Here is a 24,902-nt window from a genome sequence, read left to right on the forward strand (position 1 = left end):
TGTTGTGCGTGACTTGGGTAGCATACTATGTTTTGGAAATTTTCTTTTCTCTTTTGGGTCATTTTAATGTTTTATTTTATATCTAAAACATTATTTTGTACACTTGATCTCCTATTTTGTAGACATTAGAAACAATGATGGATTGATATATCTAATTCCTTTTTTCCAACACCAGTTTAGTAGGTATTGCTATAATCATTAGTTCTTCTAATGCTTACTCTATGCCTTAAACTATACTCAAATACCAAGTGTTACCAGCTATAAACCCATTAGAGAAATGGACAATTTGGGTCTGTAACAAAGTGCTGTGTTTTAAAGCACATGTCAGTAATTGTATATGAGAGTATACACTGCTATACACAAATTAAATGATCAAAGTACAACTTTTCAACGTTCAAAACAGAATAAACTTCCCAGCAAAAGCAGTACCTTGCTGACATTCTCAACCTTAGTATTCCTCTTCCCTCTTTCAACAGAATCCACATCAAACTCTTCAGAATCCTTTGTCAATGGCAGCCATGTCTTCACGAGCCTCAAAAAACTCCTTCCTCCATGCTCTCAACCACATACCAATGAACAAAGGCACATTTAGCATACATCAGGCCAAATCTGTGGTCTAGGTGAGCCCAGGCCTCAGCAATGGCTATGGCTTTGCCCAGCATGCACACAGCTCACTCTCCAGACCTTCAGGTCTCTATGTACCACAGTGGGAGGCTGTTATTTAATGCTGACTTTGAAGCCAGTGGAGCACAAGCCTACAAACTGGATGGTATGCATGGTCTTGATGGTGACAGTGGCAGCACTGACACCTCTGGGAACCACACTGCCATGGTACAACAGGCAGCAAGCCATGTATTTACCATGGCAAGAGTCAAATTTTGCCATCTGGTTGGCTGAGTCAAAGCATGTACTGGTAGGCTTTTCATGGTACAGAAAACTGTTCATGGTAGGCTTTCTCAGCAGAGATGACAGGAGCATATGTGGCCAGAGGGAATGGATACAGTGATAGGGTACCAGGGTAATCTGGAATCCTGTCTGATCAGCATTCAGGGCTCCATCAAATCTGAGGGAAGCAGTGATGAAGAACACAATTTGACCTATCAACCTAATTCGGTTAGTATAGGTTAGGCATTCAATACTGAGGTTTCTATCACAGATGTCCTAGATGACCTTGTTGTCTACCATGAAGCTACAGAGTGCTTCAGGGTGGTGTGGGTAGTGAGGACAGAGTAATAGGGCTCAACAACAGCTGTGGAAATCTGGGGGTGGGGGAGCGCTGGGTAAATGGAGAACTCCAGCTTGGACTTCTTGCCATAATCAACAAAGAAAAATTCCATCAGCAAGGAGGTGAACCTTGAATCAGCGCCCCCTCTAAAGCTGTGGAAAACCAAGAAGCCCTGAAGACCTGTGCACTGGTCAGCTAGTTTCCAAATTTACTCCCAGACAAGGTCAGTGATCTCCTTGCCGATGGTGTAGCACCCTTGGACATAGTTGCCGGCAGCATCTTCCTCACCTGTGATGAGCTGCTCAGGGTGGAAAAGCTGGCAGTAAGTGGCAGTGCAAACTTCATCAATAGCTGTGGGTTCCAGGTCTACAAACACTGCACTGAGCACATGATTGCTAGCACCTGTCTCACTGAATAAGGTGTTGAAGGAGTCATCTCCCCCAATGGTCTTGTCACTTGGCAACTGACCATTGGGCTGGATGCCATCCATGTTCCAGGCAACAGAGCTCCCAGGAGGCGTTGCCAATCTGGTTGCTGCTTTGGAGCTGCCAAGCAGATGGTGGACAGAAAGAGGAGAGGTGGTTGCTTCTTACAGCAAGACTCAGGTGGTCAATAGAAGAGAATCTGCTAAATGATATTTTTAAACTTCTGTTTACAAAAGATGAAAAAATCAATATTCTTACATAACTGTCTAATTTCCGTCCGAACTTTTACCAGTCACGTTGTTTCTTTGTTGTCATTCTATTCACATTATATACTGAAACTGATTCAAAGGATTATTCTTTACTTAGTTTTAAAGTTAATTGCATTTTTATGCTCACTTCTGGTTTTTTGTTTTCTTTTGTTTATTTTTGCTACATATCTCTATTCAGTTGATGTCCAGCTGAGGTTTAATCCTTTAACAGTCTTTTCAGGGTAGATTTATAGGAAATAAATTCTCATAGTACCTGTAAGTATCTACTCTTGCCTTTCTATTGAAACAATTTGTCTAGATATAACGTTTTTCTCAACTTTATTTCCTGGATGATTGTGCATTTATCCAAACACTGTTTTTTAATGATGTATATTGTTGGGAACTTTAAGGATAGCCTGATATTTTTCCCTTATAAATTATCTGACTTTTGCCAGAATGCTCAAAGAATTATATACTTATCTTTAAAAGTCATAACTTTACTAGGTTGTATTTCAATTTTAAACATACCTTAAACTCGTTTTTCTTTAGTCATCATGTGCTTTCCAATCTTTACTTCTAGACTGATTCTTAAATGGTATTTTAGAATAGGTTTTCAGTTTCCACCTTGATAGGAGGTTTTTATTCAAGGATACAAAATGTATACTGACACTCCTTTATCTGTTTTTGGTATCCTTTTTTTTTTCCTTATTAAATCCATTATCAGTTTCTACTCTATGTGTTTACTTTCTTTAGCATGTCTTGTCTTCTATATTTGTATTGTGTTTTAAAAAGTCCCTGAAGTCTCATTAGTTTGATTTTGTTTTGCTTTCAGATAGTGTCTTAATTTCTGAGATAGTTTTATTTTTCACTTATTTCCTGAGCTCTGCCAACTCAGTTTTCACCTGTTTCTGTTGGGCATAATTATAATTTCTTCCTAGAAATCATCTATGCATCAACTTACTTTTAATCTAGGATTGTTTCTTTAAATTTTTCTGGGTTCATAGCAATAACTTTGGTTGCAATATTTTGCAACTCATGGGATTTTGCCATCCCAATGGCAACATTTTTCTGAAGTATGTTCTCTTTTTGCCTTTTGCTTTTCTAGATCCATTCCTCCTTTTCTCTAACCTCCCCCACAACCTACACCTGCTCCTTATAATATCTTTATACAGATATTCCTTTTACAATATTGCTTACTTTTAATTAGATGAGTCTTAGTAGCAACCTGTGCATTTCAGTCATTTGTTACAAAGTATTGCTATTTGGGCCCCTCTGTATCTTCTTAACTTTTGCTGCATTCTGCTCCAAGAGTGACCCTCTCCTGGCACCCCATCAGATCCTTTCTTCCCATGGCACTCCTTCCTAACCATTTATGATTTTTGTGATTTGAAGTGTTCAGGTATCTATTAGTTTGTTTTTTGTTAGTGTCTTTTGTTTTCAGAGTTGTTCCAGATAAAAAAGAATAGAGGTATCCTCATTCTGCCACCCTATACATTATCTTATTGATGTTCTATGTCAAATGCCCAACACATATTACTGAGTACCTTTGCTGCTGATAGCAGAGCAGTAGGAAAAAAACAAAACCAACAAATGAACACAACTGACACATATCCCTTATCCCTGCCCCAATGAACTAAGAATAACTAATTAATACAAATAAATCAATCATTTAATTACATAGTGCCCTCTGCCCTGCATGTATTTCATTTGGCTTGCATAAAATATAATTTCAGTGGAGAAAGATTTGCAAACACACCCATACAATGACTATTCTATCAAAAATACATTAATAACTTTCAAATTAATGTCCTTGAGTCTAATTTCATCCCCCCCAATCCATCGTTGAAATAACAGCCAGAAATATATTATCATACAGCTTGTTTATCTGTGTGAAATACATTTAAAATAATTATCAAAACTGCGTTATTTCTTCCTGAGGAAGAATAATAAAATAGAAGTTGAGGAGTAAATAATGTTTTTTTTAAAAAGAAATATATTCAAGCATCTTATATTTAAATGGTTGTAATATGTATCTTCTAGTTTTTTTCATACCATGTATTAATGGACTTTATTGATGTGTCACCTGTAAAAGCTCCAGGATACAAAACCCTAGTTTAGATTTCCCTATGATAACTTCACAAATGTTTGTTTGCCTATTATTTTAATTTTACTGCCAGTTAAAGGGCTGGCTGGAATTCAGATTGTGAGTTGAACTACCTGGCCTCATCTAGAAATTTCCTTGTAGTTCCATGAACTCGGTTTTGCCATTGGCTTTCATGGGGATCAAGCCTGAACCAACCACCTGGGATGCAAGTAAATGTCTCTGGTAATTCAACCTTAGTAATGTCCCTCTGCTTTTCTCCTTTTAAAGAACACTGGAGGTGACTTTTGTTTGTTTGCTTTTATTTTTGAAACTAGTACAGCACTAGTGATTCTTAAAATTCAATTCCTTTTCTAATAAAATTAAAAAAAAGAAAAACGCATGGAAGTTATTTTTGACAGAGAATGAAGCTATTTGGAAGTATGCCCTGGAGAGAAGATGATAGAAAATTTCCCCCACACTAAACCTGAAATTTTTACATAAATTAACTTCAGGCAATTTAATTTTTTTTTCTGTTGACTTGCATTATCATCATGCTAGGCTAACAGGAGGCTAATAATAATGGTGGTGGGGTTTATTTTTTTATTTCATTTAAAATTTTTATTTATGTTATTTCATGTTTTTAAATAAGATTTTATTATTTTCAGTGCTAACACTAATTATCATATTACATGCCATACAAACATTGTTTCATCCAGTCTCACAATGAAAATAACCTCATTTTAGAGATTAAAAAAAGTCACAGCTTACAGGAAACAAATAACTTATTCAAAATTGTACAGTTACAGTTAGTAATGGCAGAACCAAAGTCCAAATCCAGGTTTGTCAAATACCCAACCCCACACTCCCAACCTTTACCTTATACCACCTCTGTTCTAGTCCCAGACATTGTCACTCTGGAAACTGGGGAGGCATATGAATGCTTGGGCCCCATTTCTAGCATTTCTGACTTGGCAGGATGGGGAGGGAGCCCATTTGTCTGTGACCTCCACGTAATTCTCTTCTGTATCACTGCTTTAGGAAATATCTTTATTGAACTAAACACTATAATTTAAAAAGTTTCATATTGTTTCTACACATGAGTTCATTTTTCAACTAAGTTTAAAATAGTCTTTAAAATATAAGACAAGACAAATTTTAAAAATCTCAAAAAAAATATTCCCTTTAACCTCACCACTCAAAGACAGCTATTTTTCATATTTTGATATGTTTTCTTCTTTTTAGGTATAAGTATATATTTTTTATTGTTTCTTTTATGCCATCTACAATAACGTTCTAGATAAGACATTTTTGATTTCTGTATTTAATGTTGTAGTATAAGTAGTTGTATGATAACTATGGTCCTTATAAAGCTTGCGTCAGGGTTTTCTAGTTGTTAAGAAAACATGAATCCAATTGGAATTGGTTTTTATAAAAGTGAGAATTTATTGGTTAATGTACTGTACCACAGAAAGAACAGAGTGAAACTGATTCAGTGACAAAACACCATCAGATTTGCTGTCTTTGTTTTTCGTTATTTTCTCTTCCCCCTGAATTTTTCTCACACTGCTTCTTGCTATGTTTTGAATTTGCCTCTCAGACTTCCTATTCCCATGATTTCCATGTGGTCAGAACTACAGGCTCCCATCTTAAGAGCTCAATGCTCAAAACAGAAATTTCCTGTGCTTATTTTGATATGGAAACCTATTTTGGCCTTTGTCTTGGGTCAGGTGTCCATCTCTTAGGCCAGCTGGCATAATCAGTAAAAGTAAAGTTTTATGATTCATGTAACTTGGTCCCATGCCTACTTTTGAAGCTGGGAGATAATGTTCTACAACATAACCACAAAATGGAGGTCAACTTACTGTTTAACTTTTTCCACATGGAAAATATATATATGTTGCCAGAAATAAAATTGATAAACCAAAGTTTAAGGATTTGATATAGTTTTCTTAATTGCTTACGGCAAATACTTTACTAATTTACATTGCTACAATCACTGCTTAAAAGCACCATGTTTACCATATACATGGTAATTACATTAACAGCTTAATGTAAATCATCTGGGTATATGTACTACAAAAATAATTTCTAGTCATTAGGGCAGACAAAATATTTAAAAGACTATGAAGTTTAGTTATTAGATGATTCCCATGTGTATTTTGTTTATGGATTTTTACATACATGATTATTTTTCCTGAAATTTAAAAACTAAAGGTATATGAATTATTCATTAGTGACATTATTTCATCTAGCTTAAGCAAAGTTCAATTGTGTAGTAGAAAATTGTTTCTCAAATTTTAAGTATTTTGTGTTATTTATCTTGTAGTATGTTTTATGTTACAGTATGACTTTGTGTCATATGTGACAATGTATACAACACAGACAAAGATGACCACACAAAAAAGAGATGAGTCTGCTAGAAAAAAAAAGATATAAGAATATAAAGGCACTTGGTAAAATTCAGATAAATTAAAAATATCAACAGATGCTCACACTGTCAAAAACAAACAACAAAAATGTAATTTTTCTGTTCTGCCATAAATTTGTTAGGAGTCTGTGTTACCTAACTTACATATAGTGCTCATAGGAAATTATGTAATATACATATCTAACACGTAGATCAATATCTGTGTATTAATAACCAGTCAAAGTAAGTAGGGCTGTGGGAAATTTGGGGGATATAGGAAAATTCAAGATAGACCTAGTGCAGTAAACAAAAGCAAATTAAAATACATGTGGAAATCGTGGTAGAGGAACAAAAGAACTGACTTCAAAAAAGCTTTCATTCTCCAAATGTTAGCAATGAAAAACATTAAGTATTTAATTATTATAATCAACTGAAAATCAATCAAAGCTGTATAAAGCTTCTATGATAATGCACAAGAGAAAATAGTTTCAAATGTAACTCACACACGAGTTTCCAAGAATTTTCACACACACTTAAATTGCAACTAAATTACATGAGTTCTACACCCAGGTTGTTTTGTCAAAACTTAAGTTGGCAGTTAAAGATGGCTTAGTTTCAAAATCATAGAATTCAAAATATAAATAAAGAAGTTATAAATGATGAAATAAAAGTGTACTGAAATACCACAGCAGTTGGTATTTAAAAAAAATTTTAATGTTTATTTTTCAGAGAGAGAGAGAGAGAGAGAGAGAACATGAACGGGGGAGGGGCAGAGAGAGAAGGAAAAAAAAAGAATCTGAAGGAGGCTCCAGGCTCCGAGCTGTCAGCACAGAGCCCAACACAGGCCTCGAACTCACAAACAGTGAGATCATGACCTGATTCGAAATTGGATGGTTAATCAACTGAGCCACTCAGGTACCCCAATAGCATTTGATATTTTAAATAAAAACTCATAGATGTCATTCACAAATAAGTAATCTTAACATGAAGATTAAAAATTGCTGAACAACCATCAATAGAAAAATACACAACAAAACACTAAAATCAACTGGGAAATAGGTTATTTATACAAATGTGTGTACACACACACATTGCTTCAGGATATTTCTTCAGCACTACTAATTCCTACAAACTTTTTAAAACAGACAGTTATTTAAAGATGGATAAGGGTCATACTGGATTACATCATCCACTGAAAATAGTCAAACTGCCCAAATCCAGTGGGTGCACTGAACCTGACCACGAGGGGGTTGGGGGATGAGGAGCTCATACCAAAAGAACTGAAATAATAAATTATATATTAATACTCATCAAAATATTAAAATTATATTTGTAAGATTTAGTGAAAACTAAAAAGACTAAAAATCATAATGTTATGTCTAAAGGTTGTGTACGCTTATAATTTCATGATTCAAGAAACATCTCTCAGCTTATAAAATCTTCTAATCTGGATAAAATTTAAGTAAAGCATCTTATTTGCCAATATATAATGTCTAAAAAATGGAATATCACTAAAATTAAAAATGGAACAATCCAGAAATCAGGAAATAGATTTTACAACTTATAAATAAAACTGAAACTTAGAAATTCCTGCCTACAAGGGGCACCTAGGTGGCTCATTATCTTGAGCGTCTGACTCTTGGACTGTTGATTTCAGCTCAAGTCATGATCTCATGGTCTTGAGATGGAGCCCCTGGTCGGGCTCCATGGGGCCCAACATGGAGATTTGCTTCTTAAGATTCTCTCTCTGCCCTTTCCCTCTGACCCTCCCTTGCTTGTGCATGCTCTCTTTCTGTCTCTCTCTCTCAAAAAACAAAAACAATGACAAAAAAAAATTGTGGCCTACAAATTGTAATTGATAGAAAACTTTAAATTCTAGTGACTTTTACATTGTAACACTGTGGTCCTCTCTGGATTGCTACCACCAAACTCAAAGCATACAATGAATCAGCACCAGGTACCCATATTTATTTTGCCTTCAGTAGGTCAAGGAAAATATTAATTTTTAATACCTTGAATCTCTCTTTTCAATAATGAGGGGGAAAAGAAACATTGTTCCTGAAGACCATCTGAAAGACTTCCCTTTAAAAAACTAATTTATTAGCCTTGTCAAAAGTAGTTTCAGCTGGAGGGCGCTGAAAAATAAAAGGGAGAGATGAGCATACATAGCAGGTATAGAAAACATTTTCAAACATTTTTATTACACATCAAAACAAAGAAAAGGGGTAACAGTTGAAAGAAGTTTCAGGGTTTAAGATGGGATTTATTTTTAAATATGAGAGGTAGTTTTGTATGATTCTATGTTGATGGGAGTGAAAAAGGAATAAAGAATGAGAGTCTAAAGCTTTCTGTGAATAAGCACAATGGACTGGAGCAATGTATTAATGTTGGCTGTACTTGGGGACAAAGCAAAATCCATTCATTATAACAGGAGGGGAGACAGGTTCAGGAGCAGATCTGGGAAAGGGATGGCGAGGAAGAAGTGGAGGAAGGGACAAAGAAGATGGAATAAAATGACTATTTTTCTATAAAAATGAGTCAGAGAAGGAGAAAGAAGATACAAAATTGTCCTCTGAGAGAGCAGGAGATCATCAGAAAAATGTTAGCTAAAGACCCAGTTGAGATCTGTGGGTAGAAATGTAAATGGCATCAATCAGCCAAGTCATTCGCTCCCTCAGATGTTTAGCAGCGCAAGCAGAAATCTAGAAGCAGTGAGGGTTGAAATCTTGCTGAGTGAATACAACAGAGAAAGAGGGGTACAAGGGAACTGTGGGTGTGTACAAACAAATGTTTATCTGAAAGACCATGAAATCTGTACTGGAAAGGAAAGGGGCAAGAAAAGTATGAGAAGCAACTGATAAAACCTCTGATGAAACATTTTGCTGGTGGAGCAGGTACCATAGACAGATTACTGCCCTTAACCAACAACAGCAACAACAAAACAACAACAGAAAAACAAAAAACAAAAAAGAACCAGCAATGGCTTTGAGAGGGTGAGACATGGTCCAGCCATCAGTTGGAAGCAAGTTGGATATTCATCCCACTTCTAGATCCTGTGCTGTGAAACATCAAGGGGGACAAACAGGCTCCACTTAGAGGACTACGGAGAAAGGAGAGAGACCCAGGGACAGCAAATTTCAGTTGGAGTAAATGTGACTGGCAAAACAGGCAAGTTTGTCAATGGCAGATAGTGAGTGCCAATGGGCACAGGGGAAGGACCATGGGGCTATAGAGGTGTGGAAGATTGGATCTGAAAAACAGTATTAACAGCTTACAACTTACGAATTTACTCAAGGAAGTTGCATCAGGAATGGTGCATACTTCTCTTACACACATAAATTCCCCTTTATGCAACAAATGCAATGAGGAATAAACCTTTCCAGGCTTCTGGGAGAATTCTGGGTTCACAAACACTGTCACTTTACAGTTTAAATAATGGTACCAAGGAACAGAGAAGAACCTGCCTAGTGGAGCCGCCTTAAATGGACTAATGTTGAATGTCATGACCACTTATCTATGAACCCACAGAATGATTTTTAAAAAGTCCCAAATTCCCTCCCAGACACAAATGACTATTATGGTGAGCAAAATATGATTCTACTTAGGCAAAGAGAGATTCAGACCAGAGAGAGAGAGAGAGACAGAGACAGAGACAGAGACAGAGTTGGGGGCAGGGAGAGAAAGGATATGTGTGTGTGGTAAAGGAATCTCACAGAGGATGAAACAAGCATTACTTTGAGTAAACAACAAAGGTATAATGTAACAACCTTTTGGTATTCTCTTAGCCTTTGTTTCCTGCCTTTATTTTAAAGTTTTTGTTTAAATTCTAGTTAGTTAACATACAATGTAACACTGGTTTCAGGAGTAGAATTTAGTGATTCATAACTTACATATAACCCGGTGCACCTCCCAACAAGTGCCCTCCTAATATACCATTGCCCATTTAGCCCGTCTCAAACCCACTCCCCTGCATCAACTGCAGTTTGTTCTCTAGTTAAGAGTCTCTCATGGTTTCCCTCCCTCTCTTTTTTCCCCCTTCCTCTATGTTCATCTGTTTTGTTTCTTAAATTCCACGTATAAGTGAAATCATATGGTATTTGTCTTTCTCTGGCTGACTTATTTCACTTAGCATAATATATTTTAGCTCCATCCACATCATTGTAAAAGGCAAGATTTCATTCTTTTTGATGGCTGAGCAATATTACATTGTGTGTGTGTGTATACATTTACATAAGTATATGGATATATACTTTATCCATTCTTTATCCATTCATCAGTCGATGGACATTTGGGCTCTTTCCATAGTTTGGCTATTGTTGATAATTCTGCTATAAACATCTACATTTTGAATCTGTATTTTTGTATCCTTTGGGTAAATACTGAGTAATACAATTGCTGAGTCATAGGATAGTTCTATTTTTAGTTTTTCTGAGGAATCTCCATACTGTTTTCCAGAATGGCTACACCAGTTTGCATTCCCACCAAAAGTGCAAGGTTTCCCTTTCTCCACATCCTTGCTAACATCTGTTGTTTCTTGTAGTCTCAATTTTAGCCATTCAGACAGATGTGAGGTGGTATCTTATTGTGGTTTTGATCTGTATTTCCCTGATGAGGAGCGATGTTGAGCATCTTTTCAAGTGTCTGTTAGCCATCTGGATGTCTTCTTTGGAAAAATGTCTATCCACAACTTCTGCCCATTTCTGCAATGGATTATTTATTATTTTTTTTGGGGGGGGTTGAATTTTGTAAGTTCTGTATAGATTTTGGATACTAACCCTTTATCAGATATGCCATTTGCAAATATCTTTTCCCATTCCATCTGTTGCCTTTCGGTTTTGTTGATTGTTTCCTTAGTGATGCAGAAGCTTTTTATCTTGGTGAAGTCTTGATAGTTCATTTTTGCTTTTGTTTCCCTTGCCTAAAGAGATGTGCTAGTAAGATGTGCTATAGCCAAGGTCAACAAGGTTACTGCCTGTGCTCTCCTCTAGAATTTTAATGGACTCCTGTCTCACATTTAGGTATGTCATCCATTTTGAACTTACTTTTGTGTATGGTCCAAGAAAGTGGTCCAGTTTGGGGCAACTGGGTGGCTCAGTAGGTTAAGCATCTGACTTTGGCTCAGGTCATGATCTCACAGTTCCGTGAGTTTGAGCCCTGCGTTAGGCTCTGTGCTGACAGCTCAGAGCTTGGAGTCTGCTTCAGATTCTGCGTGCTCCCTTTCTCTCTGTGCCTCCCCTGCTCACACTCTGTGTGTGTCTCTCTCTCAAAAATAAAGATTTTAAAAAAAGTGGTTCAGTTTTTCTTTGCATGTCAATGTCCAGTTCTCCCAACACCATTTTTTGAAGAGACTTTTTTTCCATTGGATATTCTTTCCTGCTTTGTTGAAGGTTAGTTGACCATATAGTTGTGGGTCCATTTCTGGGTTTTCTATTCTGTTTCACTGATCTAAGTGTCTGTTTTTGTGCCAGTAGCATATTGTCTTGATGCCTACAGCTTTGTAATATAGCTTTAAGTCTGGAACCATGGTGTCTCCAGCTTTATTTTTCTTTTTCAAGATTGCTTTGGCTATTTGGGGTCTTTTGTCATTCCAAACAAATTTTAGGATCGTTTGCTCTGGCTCTATGAAAAATTCTTTGACAGGGATTGCAATAAAAGTGTAAACTGCTTTGGGTAGTACAAACATTTTAACAATATTTGGTCTTCCAATCCATGAGCATGAAATGTTTTTCCATTTCTTTGTGTCATCTTCAATTTCTCTCATCAGTGTTCCATGGTTTTCAGAGTATAAATCTTTTACCTCTTTGGTTAGGTTTATTCCTAGCATCTTATGGTTTTTGGTGTAATTGTAAATGGGATCTATTCCTTGATTTCTCTTTCTGCTGTTTCATTACGGGTGTATAGAAATGCAACAGATTTCTGTATGTTGATTTTGTATCCTGCAAGCTTGCTGAATTCGTGTATCAGTTGTAGCAATTTTTTGGTGTAGTCTTTCAGGTTTTCTACATAGATATCATGTCATCTATGAATAGTTAAAGTTTGACCTTTTCCTTGTTGGTCTGGATGCCTTTTATTTCTCTTTATAGTCTGACTGCTGAGGCTAAGACTTCTGGTACTGTATTAAGTAACAATGGTGGGATTGGACATCCTGGTCTGGTTCCTGACCCTTAGAGGAAAAGCTCTCAGTTTTTCCCCATTGAGGATGATATTAGCTGTGGGTCTTTCACATATAGCCTTATGATGTTGAAGTATGTTCCATCTAGCCCTACTTTGTGGAGGGTTTTTATCAAGAATGTATGCTATAATTTGCCAAATGCTTTTTCTGCATCTATTGACAGGATCATATGGTTCTTATCCTTTCTTTTATTAAAGTGGTATATCACATTGATTGCGAATATCCCCTATAGCCCAGGAATAAAACCCACTTGATAGTGGTGAATAATTCCTTTAAGGCACTGTTGGATTCAATTTGCCAGTATCTTGTTGAGAATTTTTGCACCCATGTTCATCAGGGATATTGGCCTGCATTTTTTTTCCAGTGGGGTCTTTGTCTGGTTTTGGAATCAAGGCAATGCTGGCCTCATAGAGGGAGTTTGAACATTTTCCTTTCATTTCTATTTTTGGAACAGTTTGAGAATAGGTATTAACTCTTCTTTAAATGTTTGGTAAAATTCCCCTGGGAAGCCATGTGGCCCTGGACTTTTGTTTGTTGGGAGATTTTTGATTATTGATTCAGGTTTTTTTCTGGTTATGGGTCTGTTAAAATTTTCAATTTCTTCCTGTTTCAGTTTTGGTAGTTTACATATTTCTAGGAATTAATCTATTTCTTCCAGATAGCCCAGTTTGTTGGCATATAGTTTTTCATAATATTCTCTTATAATTGTTAGTATTTCTGTGGTGTTGGTTGTGATCTCTCTTCTTTCATTCATGATTTTATTTATTTGGGTTCTTTCTCTTTTCTTTTTGATAAGTCTGGCTAGAAGTTTATCGATTTTATTAATTCTTCCTCCTATCCATTGATCTGTTATACTGTTTTGTTTGTTTCCATACCATTTATTTCTGCTCTAATATTTATTAATTCCCTTCTTCTGTTGGCTTTAGGCTTTATTTTCTGTTCCTTTTCTAGCTCCTCTAGGCGTAAGCTTAGGTTGTATATTTGAGACTTTTCTTGCTTCTTGATGTAGGCCTGTATTGCTATATCTTCCCTGTTAGGACTGCTTTTTCTGCATCCCAAATGGCTTGGACTGTTGTGTTTTCATTTTCATTTGCTTCCATATATTTTTTTAATTTCTTCTTTAATTTCCTGGTTAACCCATTCATTCTTCAGATTATGATGAGACCGATGTGCTGCCTACTACATTAAGAAAGCAGGTAACCCATTCATTCTTTAGTAGAACGTTCTTCAACCTCCATGTATTTGTGGTCTTTCCAAATTTCTTCTTGTGGTTGACTTCAAGTTTCATAGCATCGTGCTATGAAAATATGCATGGTATGATCTCAATCCTTTTGTACTTGTCAACACCCAATTTGTGACCCAGTATGTGATCTATTCTGGAGAAAGTTCCATGTATACTCAAAAATAATACATATTTTAAACCAAGAATTGAGCTCATTCTGAAAGATAAAATCATCCTTGTTTTTTGGAAAGTGTACAGTATGCTTCTAATGCTAAAAAAAATTACAGATTCTTTCTGCCAAAATTTATAATAAGTAAATAAAAGTTGCTCCTAATTCTCCAATCTGTCTACCACACTACTATAATTTTAAGGTGAACTCTTTAATCTCTTTTTATATGTATATAAAAATGATGTTTTTGTTGACATCATATCTGTACATAATGTTAATAGCTTTCCATATTTTACTTTGTTGTTTTATTTTTTAATGTCAGTTTGTGCAACTTTTCCCATGTCACTTCTTGTCATCAAACTCATAATTTTTAAGGACTGTGGAGCTTACTATAGAAAATCCATATTTATCAATTTCTTATTAATGGATACTTTGTTTCTCATGTTTTTGCTACTATAAAAAAGACCAAAGAAATATACTTAATACATCATTGAATGTCTGATTATTCCCTTGAGTTAAATTCCTAGAAATGAGATTCTGAGGTCATTCTGAACTCAAAAGGTTCATTCTGAACATGACTATATCTCCTCTTGATTTATCTATTTTTAAAGCCTGTCATTGTTTTTAAAGCAGGTGACTCTTAGGGCTCCTGAGACTCGCTAAAAGCAAAATCTTCAGTGGAAATTATTTTCACTAGGACCTTAAAATAGACCTATAAATATATCTATTAAATTTATAAGTAGTCTTATTTCAGCAGCTGCTTAACTTTGGAACAGCCATGATCTGGTTCAGGGTAGTTCAGAGGCCAATGAAAGAGCTGTTAAAAATTAATGCAGATAAAAATAGAATCTCATGGGGTGTGTGGGTGGCTCAGTCTGCTAGGTGTATGACTCTGATTTTGCTTCAGGTCATGATCTCATGGTTAGTGAGTTCAAGCCCTGCTTCAGTCTCTGCACTGACAGTGTGGAGCCTGCTTGGGATTCTTTCTCTCTCTTTCACTCTCTCAAAAACAGAAAAAAAAAAAACCTTAAAAAAATAGAATCTCTATTGTACATAAGGAACATGACCCCAGATAATACCAAAACATTATGACCTTTGGTACCTACAATTTTTTTTTATAGCAATGGTTTTGCTTTTAGGACACAAATAAGATGTTCCAATTCACTGTTCAAGTAACCATTTACCTGGTGTCACATAAACTGTCCCCAATTTCAAAAGGAAATTAATAATAAATTTCAATTTGAGGCAAGTCAAAGGTACATATACATTATGGAGCTAATTTCAAAACAATGACACAAAATTAAAATGAAATAGCTTCTAAAATTTGAGAGCCTTTGGACACAGTAAATCTTAGTTATGGGAGAAAGTGAAACATCTGATGATAAGATCCAGTCTGATAAGATGCAATAAAAACATGAAGCATGATACATAAGGTCAGAAGGATCAATATAAAATGTGAAATGAACACACAAATTGCATAGTCCTAGTCACCCAAAGTATTTGGAAGTGACAGGGGAATTAAATACCAAGTAAAGTGGAATATTAAATGAGGTTGAACACACCATACATCATTCCTAAATCTATCTAGGTATTCCTAAAATGTGTGCCACTTTTTCCCTGGAAATAACTAAGATCTAAGCCAAAGTTAAATAAAAACTAAAGTGAGAACATGGATATGATGAAATTTAAATGATGGCATTGTGTATATTTGAGGGGAAAGAGATGACAAGATGGGGTGACTGGCAGCAGTAAAACAAGGTTAAGAGAACAACAGATATTTATTCTTATAAAACACCGTCTGACTTACTGGCTTACTCTTACACCTAACCTTGAAATTATTATGGCAAAACCCAGAGGAATTCAAATTGCCAAAAAACTACTGACAATGAATCACATAGCAGCATGACATTTGTCCTACAAAGACCTCTGACTTACTCACATAACTCTTTAACAAGCACAAAGGCATTTTTTAAAGTTTTTTTGAAACATACTCCCTTGGTAGTAAAAAGTGCCTTGGAAGGAAGAATACCTTTGCAGTTTGTCATGGCTGGATTTCAGCTCTGTCTTTGCTACTTGCTGGTTTGTAAGCTGGAACAATTTACAGACTCCCCTGTGCCTCAGTTTCCTTATCTGTAAAATGGAGATAAGTCTTCTGAATGTTAACCAAGCTAAAATATAAGCACAATGTCTGTTTACTTCCCCAAACTGTTAATTTCTCTTTTTTCCTGCCACACTTAAACCTCTAGAAGCTGCAAAAATATGAATTGATTTTAATTTAACTGTTGTCTTTAATTTGAGGATAAAATCAGTTTCTGAGATGAAATGTAAAGGGAGGGGGAGGTGATGAGAAACATGGATTAATGGTACAGACTATAGTTTACATGGTGCTTTTCAGGCCCATCTCAAAATCTCATGAACAGTTAGAAAACGTAATATTATACCATCTTCTATACACAAAACCTGAGGCTGTAGGTGACAATGACTTTGAGACTAATGTTCTCCTTCTCATACTAATACTGTCTTACATGCTCTGTTATGAATGAGGGTCATGTTTAAAAATTGTTTAATTTTTCTTACACTTTTTACAGTACCTGGTTTTCATCTTATTGCCAGAATTTCTAGGTATCTATCTGCCTGATAGAATTTACTATAGAAGAAATGCCAAAAGGAGACACTATCGCTGACAGTCAAAATTCAGTAGGACAACAGCCTTGAAAAATATGTTACCGTCCTCATAACAGATCTGCTACATTATTTTCCGTCTTTTCATTTCACGTGACTGACCTAGTCAGACTCACTGCAAAATTCACCCACTGTGTAGAGACCAAGACCTTCCAAATTGCTTGACTACAGAAGGTACCATCCTCACTGTATTCGTTGTGTAGAGATCAAGACCTCTTAGTTGCTGAACTACAAAAGGTACCATCCTCACAGTAGTCAATGGTTTTCTCCAAAGAATGCCATTACATAGAAAACATAAAATGCAAGGAGATACTTCTATCCCACATAAAGTCAGATGGATTTAGACCAGAGTCAAGAAGATGGACGGGAAATGAAGGGAAAACAACTTCTGCCGTCCACTTAGGTGATGCAAAGGAGAAGGTCAGGGCAGAGTTGTTCATGAAGGGAATAGGTCAGGTGTCCCAGATGGGAAAATGCATCTGATAGTTCAGGAAATCATGAATGATAGGAATGATTGCCCTATTAATCTGGAAGGGGACTGCCTTGTAGAGTGCTCCCACAACCATGTGGAGGACAGGCACATAAAAACAGAATGCTGTAGAGAGTTAGGTTCCCGGATGGCCCTCAGATCTGATATGGGAAAGGTATATCTAGAGCAGGTGAACAGGTGGGATGTTGAGCAGATTAGGGGTTCTGTTCCCAGGACTGCAGACCAACTGGGATTGACAGTTAGACAATAAGGGCATGGATAGCACCAGCAAGAGCTCACATGTTTCTGAGGTAGCCAGAAAGTATCACAGGGCCCTGTCTATACCCAGAGAAAGGATGATGGCTATAGTCCTAAATGCCAACAGGGCTAACAGTTCCAAAATGGACAAAGGACATCACTCTGGAGGCCAGGGCAACAGGACAGTGGCAAGAGGAAGCATAAGCAATCCCTCTCCTGTACCCAGACATCTTCTTTAGGAAGGAAGCAGGGATATTTGGGGTAGAGCAGTCTTTGAGACAGAGTAAGGGATTATGTTCAAATAATCTAAACAATTTCCAAATACCTTGAATAAATTTGTATTAATAACTTGTAGATCAGGTTGGAGGAGGCAAATACAAATAGTTACAGAACACAGACAAAAGTTGCATTTTTCTCTCCATAGCTAAGATGAATAAGAATTATCTGAGAAATGCTACTACCCATGAGCTGTGCAGTTTACATCTGCATGTCTCCTAGAATTTACAAAACACCTCCGAATACATTGACTTTAGAATCAGATTATCAAGCTAGAAAATGTGGATTTTGCCAAGAGGTCTGAGGCTACATAAAACAAGAGAAGCAGGAAAGAAAGATAAATGGGGGAGGTTAGTTATAATAATCTTGAAATGAAAGAATAAGACTGAGATCTTGCTCTGCCACATATGGGAACACACTATAAAGCTGCAACAATTACATCAGTACAGTGCTGAAGTAGACATGAGACATCAGGACAACAGAGTAGAGTCTGGAATAGACATACATATATATGAATTTCCACATATATACAAATTCTTATACGAAAATATAGAATTCCAAATTAGTAAGTGGAGGATGAACCATTCAGTAGTAGGAGTATCTATAATAGGTTATCATCTTGTGTGGAAAAAAATGTTAGATAACTACCTGGCATCCCCCTCCCCCACAGACACACCTTCCAAATGGAATTTATGACAGAAAATACATTTTAAAATACTGAAAAAAGGGGTGCCTGGGTGGCTCAGTCTGTTGAGCGTCCAACTTCATCTCAGGTCATGATCTCACACTCCGTGAGTTCGAGCCCCGCATCGGGCTCTGTGCTGACAGGTCAGAGACGGGAGCCTGCTTCCAATTCTGTGTCTCCCTCTGTCTCTGCCCCTCCCCCGCTCATGCTCTGTCTCTCTCTGCCTCAAAAATAAATAAAAACAGTAAAAAAAATTTAAAAAATACTGAAAAAAATATATATACAAACACACACACACACATACACATATTTGGAGAAAGCATACTTCCTCAAGAATAAAATAAAAGCCACAAGCTATAAAAGAATTAAATAATTTTCATTTTAATTGAACAATTAATATTCAATTTAATTAAAACATAATTTTTAAGAAACAAAAACTAAATTCCTATATGGAAAATAACACTATAAATAACTTTAAACTCACAGATGAATCAGCAAATTATTTACAAATATAAAGACTGATGTACTCAGATAAAAACTATTAGATAGAGTATTTATTAGTGTAATTTGTTGTAGGACAATTTGGTTATAATAGTTAACATTTTAATTGAGGATACATAAACTGCCCCATTCACTTACACCAAGACAATACTTTGAGAAAGAAGGGACGATGTTAGGGAGGGAGGTATTTGTGAGAAACTAGGGATTTACACTCAAAAGAGACATTTTTCCTAAATGCACTGAATTACATGCTGATTTAAATATTTCTTACTGTTAGCCATCTGGATGTCTTCTTTGGAAAACTATCTCTTCATGTCTTCTGCTCATTTATTCCTTAGATTATTGGTTTTTGGGTGTTGAGTTTGGTAAGTTGTTTATAGATTTTGGATACTAACCCTTTATCTGATATGTCATTTGCAAATATCTTCTCCCATTCCATTGGTTGCCTTTTGGTTTTGTTAATCCAAATGGCTAAGAGACACATGAAAAGATGCTCAATATCACTCATCATCAGGGAAATACAAATCAAAACCACAATGAGATACCACCTCACAACTGTCAGAATGGCTAAAATTAACAACTCAGGAAACAACACATGTTGGCGAGGATGTGGAGAACACTTTTGTGTTTTGTGATGGGGAACACTTTTGCACTGTTGGTGGGAATGCAAACCACTGCAATCACTCTGGAAAACAGTATGCAGGTTCTTCAAAAAATTAAAAATACAGCTACCATATGACCCAGTAATTACACTACTGAGAATTTATCCAAAGAATATAATAATGCTGTTTCTTAAGGGCACATGTATCCCAATGTTTATAGCAGCACTATCAACAATAGCCAAATTATGGAAAGAGTCCAAATGTCCATCAACTGATGAATGGATAAAGAAGATGTGGCACATGTACACACACACACACACACACACACACACACACACACACACTTGAATACTAGTCGGCAATGAAAAATAATGAAATCTTGCCATTTGCAACAACGGACGGAACTAGAGGGTGTTATGCTAAGCAAAATAAGTCAGTCAGAGCAAGACAGATATTGTACAATTTCACTCATGTGGAAATTAAGAAACTCAACACAAACATAGGGGAAGGGAAGGAAAAATAAGACAAAAACAGAGGGGGAGGCAAACTGTAAGAGACTCCTAAATAGAGAAAAAACTGAGGATTGCTGGAGGGGAAATGGGGGGAGGGATGGGTTAAGTGGGTGATGGGCATTAAGGAGGGCACTTTTCAGGATGAGTACTGGGTATTACATGTAAGAGATGAATCACTGGGTTCTACCGTTGAAGCCAAGACTACAGTATATGTTCACTAACATGAATATAAACAAAACAAAACAAAACAAAACTAATATAAATGAATAAATATTTCCTACTAGTAATCAGTAGGTACATTATTAGGTTTTTGTCACATGGAATAAATGTCTCTACAAATGCATACAGATATGCACAAGGATAAGAAGTGAAGTACTGTTTAACAGGAAAAATAGCAGTTACCTATTACTGAGTAAAACTGACGTAGATTTCCATGGTCTAATGTGGACAAAGTTCAGTAACATGTTCCCAGATTAAAGGAAGTAAACTGTAGAAATGTACATGTAGTATAAAAGTTTCATAAAAAGTGACAATACAAAAACCCATTATATATATATATATATATATATATATATATATATATATATATATATATTTGTGATTGTGTTTTGTATATGCATATAAAATCTAGAATGATCTTCACCAAACTTTTAACGGTGTTTACATTTAGGAAGTAAAAATGGAAAGGAGAAATTGCTATTTTAATTATGCCTTCTTCATTCTTTTCAGTTTACTTTTTTTATTTTTCTTCCTTCCCTTCCTTCCATACTCCTTTCCTTTTCTTTCCCTTCCTTTTCTTCATAATTTAAAACATGAAAAGGGCTGCTATTTATTTTATAACATGTTAAATGACTAAACCATCTTTGTATAACAAAGCAGGGTGTAATCCTGTATGCTGATTAGAATCACAATTTTGTTTAAGAAAATTAGTAAACACACTCAAAGATTTAGTCTTGATTGCAGTTGGGAGGGGGGGAATTGACCAACATACGAATAACTGCTATGGATAATTTAGTTTACTTAATCTTACTTCTAACTCAACACTGATGTGACTACTTTTATTATCCAGAAAAAAAATGCTATTAAAATGACAAAAATTCAAGTCAACTACCTATTTTAAAATATCTCTTTTTGTACCTAATCCTTAGGCAATTTTGAATTGATGACTTAATTTGTTACTTCAGCAAACACTTAAGAAGTTACCTGTCTTAGGCCGAGTCCCCTAGGAGACCCTGAGATCAGGGTTTGATTTGGGTGAAAGTGATTTATTTATTAAGTGCTCCCACAGGATATCAGTAAGGGACTGTGGGGAGAAGAGGAACAGGAAAGGGAAGAAAGCCCAATAAAGAGGGGGTTTCAGACAATGTCTCTCTGGAGTTTCTAAGTCTATTCCAGCAAGAGATCTTAGGAGCTTTAACTAAATTCAGTTATCCAGCTCCAGACAAAGTGGTTGGGTTTCAGTTATTAGTTGACTAAGGGCCACTGCTGAAGCTGGGGGTAGGTGGGAAATAAACTAGGCAGCATGTGGGTAAAGGATTCCAAAGCCCTAAGGCAGGAGAGGGATGCACCTAAAGAGAGAAAGAGATCCAAGGACATCTGGGCAGAGCACAGGGGTACCCATTTCAGAAAGAATTTTATTTTATGTAAAAATACTTCATTTGTCCAAAATATCGAGTTAAACAAAAGACTTTTTTCCTGTTATTGCACAACAGGCCAAAAAAAAAATTTTTTTTTCAAAAACTACCAATTAACAAAGCAGCAGAAGCAGCAGTTCTAATTTAGGGAGGTTTCTAAGAATTCCCAGAAAGGCAAACAATTTAACAGCTTCAAATTTAGTCAGACCAAAGTTCAAAGTTCTTAATATTTCATGGACTTAAGCTTTCCAGTTCTAAGATCAAAACAGTTTCTACTGTTTTGAAACAGTAGCTCCTGTTTCTACTTTTTCTTCAGGATCTATTTATTTTTTCAATTGTCAGCATTCTATTCTACCATCTGGGAAACTTAGTAAACAAATAATGTAAGTTTGTTTTAGAAAACTCTAAATATTTCACAGAGATAATCCCAGTTATTTATTGTTTAATTATCCTAATGCTTCCCTGGACACTAGGGAAAATGAGTGCTTTGAGGCTGATTGCATGCAAAATTTCAACTACAGTGCAAAGGAAATAACTCAAAACAAGATATACCCAAAGATGGAAAGTAAGTGCTCAGAGACCCTACTAGTCGTGATGCTACATGAACATGCTTTCATTTTCCCCCACAGAATTCTTATATTCTTACACATTTCTCCTTGTCACCTTGGGCAAGTCACTGAATCTCTTAACTTCAGTTCCCCTATTCATTTCCTGATAGGGCTGTAGCACGCAGTGAGCACTGAGGAAATGCTCGTTCAGTCTACGAGTAGATGAAGGATATACCAATCTTATTTTGATCTCTGCATCTTAGTGCGTGTGGCTCTACACATCTAGAACATACTCATCTTTTTTCTTACCCATCCATATTCCTTTCCGTTGCTACTTAACACATTTCACAAATTTAGAGGCTTAAAGCAACACTCAGGCATTATCTCAGTTTCCATGAGCCAGAAGTCCAAGCATAGCTGAGCTGAATCCTCTGCTCAGGGTTTCACAAGGCAACAAATAGAGTGTCAGTTGGGCTGCACTCCTTCTCTGGGTCTTCTTCCAGGCTCATGTGGTTGGTGGTGGAATTCAGTTCCTTGCAGGTATGGAACTGAGGGCTCTGTGTTCTTGCTGTGTATGGGCTGGAGGCCGCTCTCCATTCCTCGAGGGCACTCACAGTTCCTTTCACAACACAGCAACTCACTTCTTCAGAATCAGCAAGGGAGGACACTTACTTACCTCACTCTGCTGTGCTCAGATGCAGCATACACATATATGTGTGGGGTTAGAAGCAAGTGAGTCACAGGTCTGCTCACACTCAAGGGAAAGGATCTCACAGGAGCATGACTCTCTTTTGATTGCCAAACACCAGAATCTAAATAGGACAGAACTAAGATATATCTAGGGTGCTATTTTTCATCAGTTATCACATCTTATAAAACACACACACAGACAAAAACACACAGACACACACACACCACGCATTTACCGCTAAGTGGTAAGTGGGTACTGGTTGAGATTTTTCCTACCCTGGAATCTTGGAAATACAGCAGTCTTTACACATCCTTTGGTCATGCTACCCATCAGCAAATGATGCTAAATTTTCTACAGAGAGACTTAGAGGATTCTAAAAGGATTCATTTCTTCCCGATTCATGTGTCTTCACTCTATTCCAAACCGCAAATAAATCATGTCTGAAAAAGCCTCTTGGTTGTATTTCATGCTTCCAGTCTTCCATAACTCCACTGAACGATACCCATGCTATGCCCTAGACTATTAACACACAACAATCTCATGTGATCCTTATGGCACAGGCCAGATGCTTTCTTTGCTTAAAACATTTGAAAGCACTTAAATATCTCCTATTTCAACAGCAGATATATAAAGAGTAAGAATGATTTATATATTATTTTTTTGTTTGGGTAACAAAAACAGTATCAAAATAATGTTTTCAAAAAGTTAAACACGCAAAGTGTCAAGTGCATATGAATGAAGGCAAGTGACTTATGGTGAAATAAAAGTACATAAAGCTTTGTTTTTAAGATGTACAAACAAGACTAGCTGAAGGCATTTTGTTTTTAATTTTAATTTTTCTTAAAATTAACATGTATAAGAAAACCTACGTTTCTGTAGATCAGTGTGGGGAGCACAAAAATTACTAACCAATCGAGTGTTACCTACAGTCAGCTACGATCTAAATGGGAAAAGCGATTCTACTCAAGTGTGCTGTTTTCCAAGGCTGTCTGCTGAGTCTGACAAAACTCACGTCAGTCCCTCACACTAAGGAAGCTCATCATAAATACTGATGTTATGAAGTAATTAGTACTGTAATTAGAATAAGTGAAAATTAAATTCTAAGAAGGAAAAAAAAACCTTTAAAACAGGATCATTGATGGCCAAGACCTATACAATTTGACAAAGCGAACAGAACCGACTGTTTTCTTCAATCTGCTTTAGGAGCATTAGGCTTTAGCTGTAGTTTTTAAACATGCAAGAAATCGATACATGGTTAAGTTCAGATTTGAAAACCATGGAGCTATTTATTCATTTATTATTATTTTTTTTACCATGTGTTTATTTTTGAGAGACAGAGCATGAGCGGGGGAGGGGCAGAGAGGGAGACACAGAATCCAAAGCAGGCTCCAGGCTCTGAGCTGTCAGCATACAGCCCAGTGTGGGACTCAAAGTCACAAACCATGAGATCATGACCTGAGCCAAAGTCAGATGCTTTACCTACTGAAAACCCAGGCACCCCAACTATTTATTCATTTATTAACAAAAAAATATGAGCCTTTCTTGGGGGCTTTGCTGAATTTGGAGAAGTTAAGCAGGGATGTTTAGTATTCTGATGATTCCCCAAAACCTACTTTGGTGACTAATGTTTATTTAAAGCTAAAAAAGATAGGGGTAAATTTGTTAACAAATTAGCATGCCTTGCCCAAGGAATTATACAGAAATGAAATAATTGATTCTCATTCTTCCACAGCTCAAACAAAATTTCTTTTATTAGTATTCATTATTAAATATTTCTAACTACTGATTATCCTGTGGTACATTAGCATATGACTCTAGCAGCATTTCTTGCCCATGGTTAAAGAAAAGTAATCCTCCAGACATGCTAAAATAAAATACAGCTAAATCTTTCTGGACAGCTGAAAATGTTCTTTAATGATCAGTAAATAAATATGTGCGGTAAAAATTGTAGTATCTGATGGTGTATCCTAATAATCTTTTGTATGTTCATTCTATTTTGTTTTATTTACCGTACCATGAACAATACTGACATTATACCATTTTGGCTTAAAAGGCCCATTCTTAGACTAATGTTTCCTTTTAATTAAATATAA

The 24,902-nt window shown here is 36.2% G+C and overlaps 1 pseudogene; it reads right to left on the reverse strand.

The window, feature by feature from the left end:
• Positions 1-533: 533 nt before the first annotated feature.
• LOC131508588 (tubulin alpha-1A chain-like) overlaps positions 534-24,902 on the reverse strand; it is an 86,308-nt pseudogene continuing 61,939 nt past the window's right edge.

This window comes from Neofelis nebulosa, chromosome 4 (assembly GCF_028018385.1).
Source record: "Neofelis nebulosa isolate mNeoNeb1 chromosome 4, mNeoNeb1.pri, whole genome shotgun sequence".
In the NCBI taxonomy this organism is placed as follows: domain Eukaryota; kingdom Metazoa; phylum Chordata; class Mammalia; order Carnivora; family Felidae; genus Neofelis; species Neofelis nebulosa.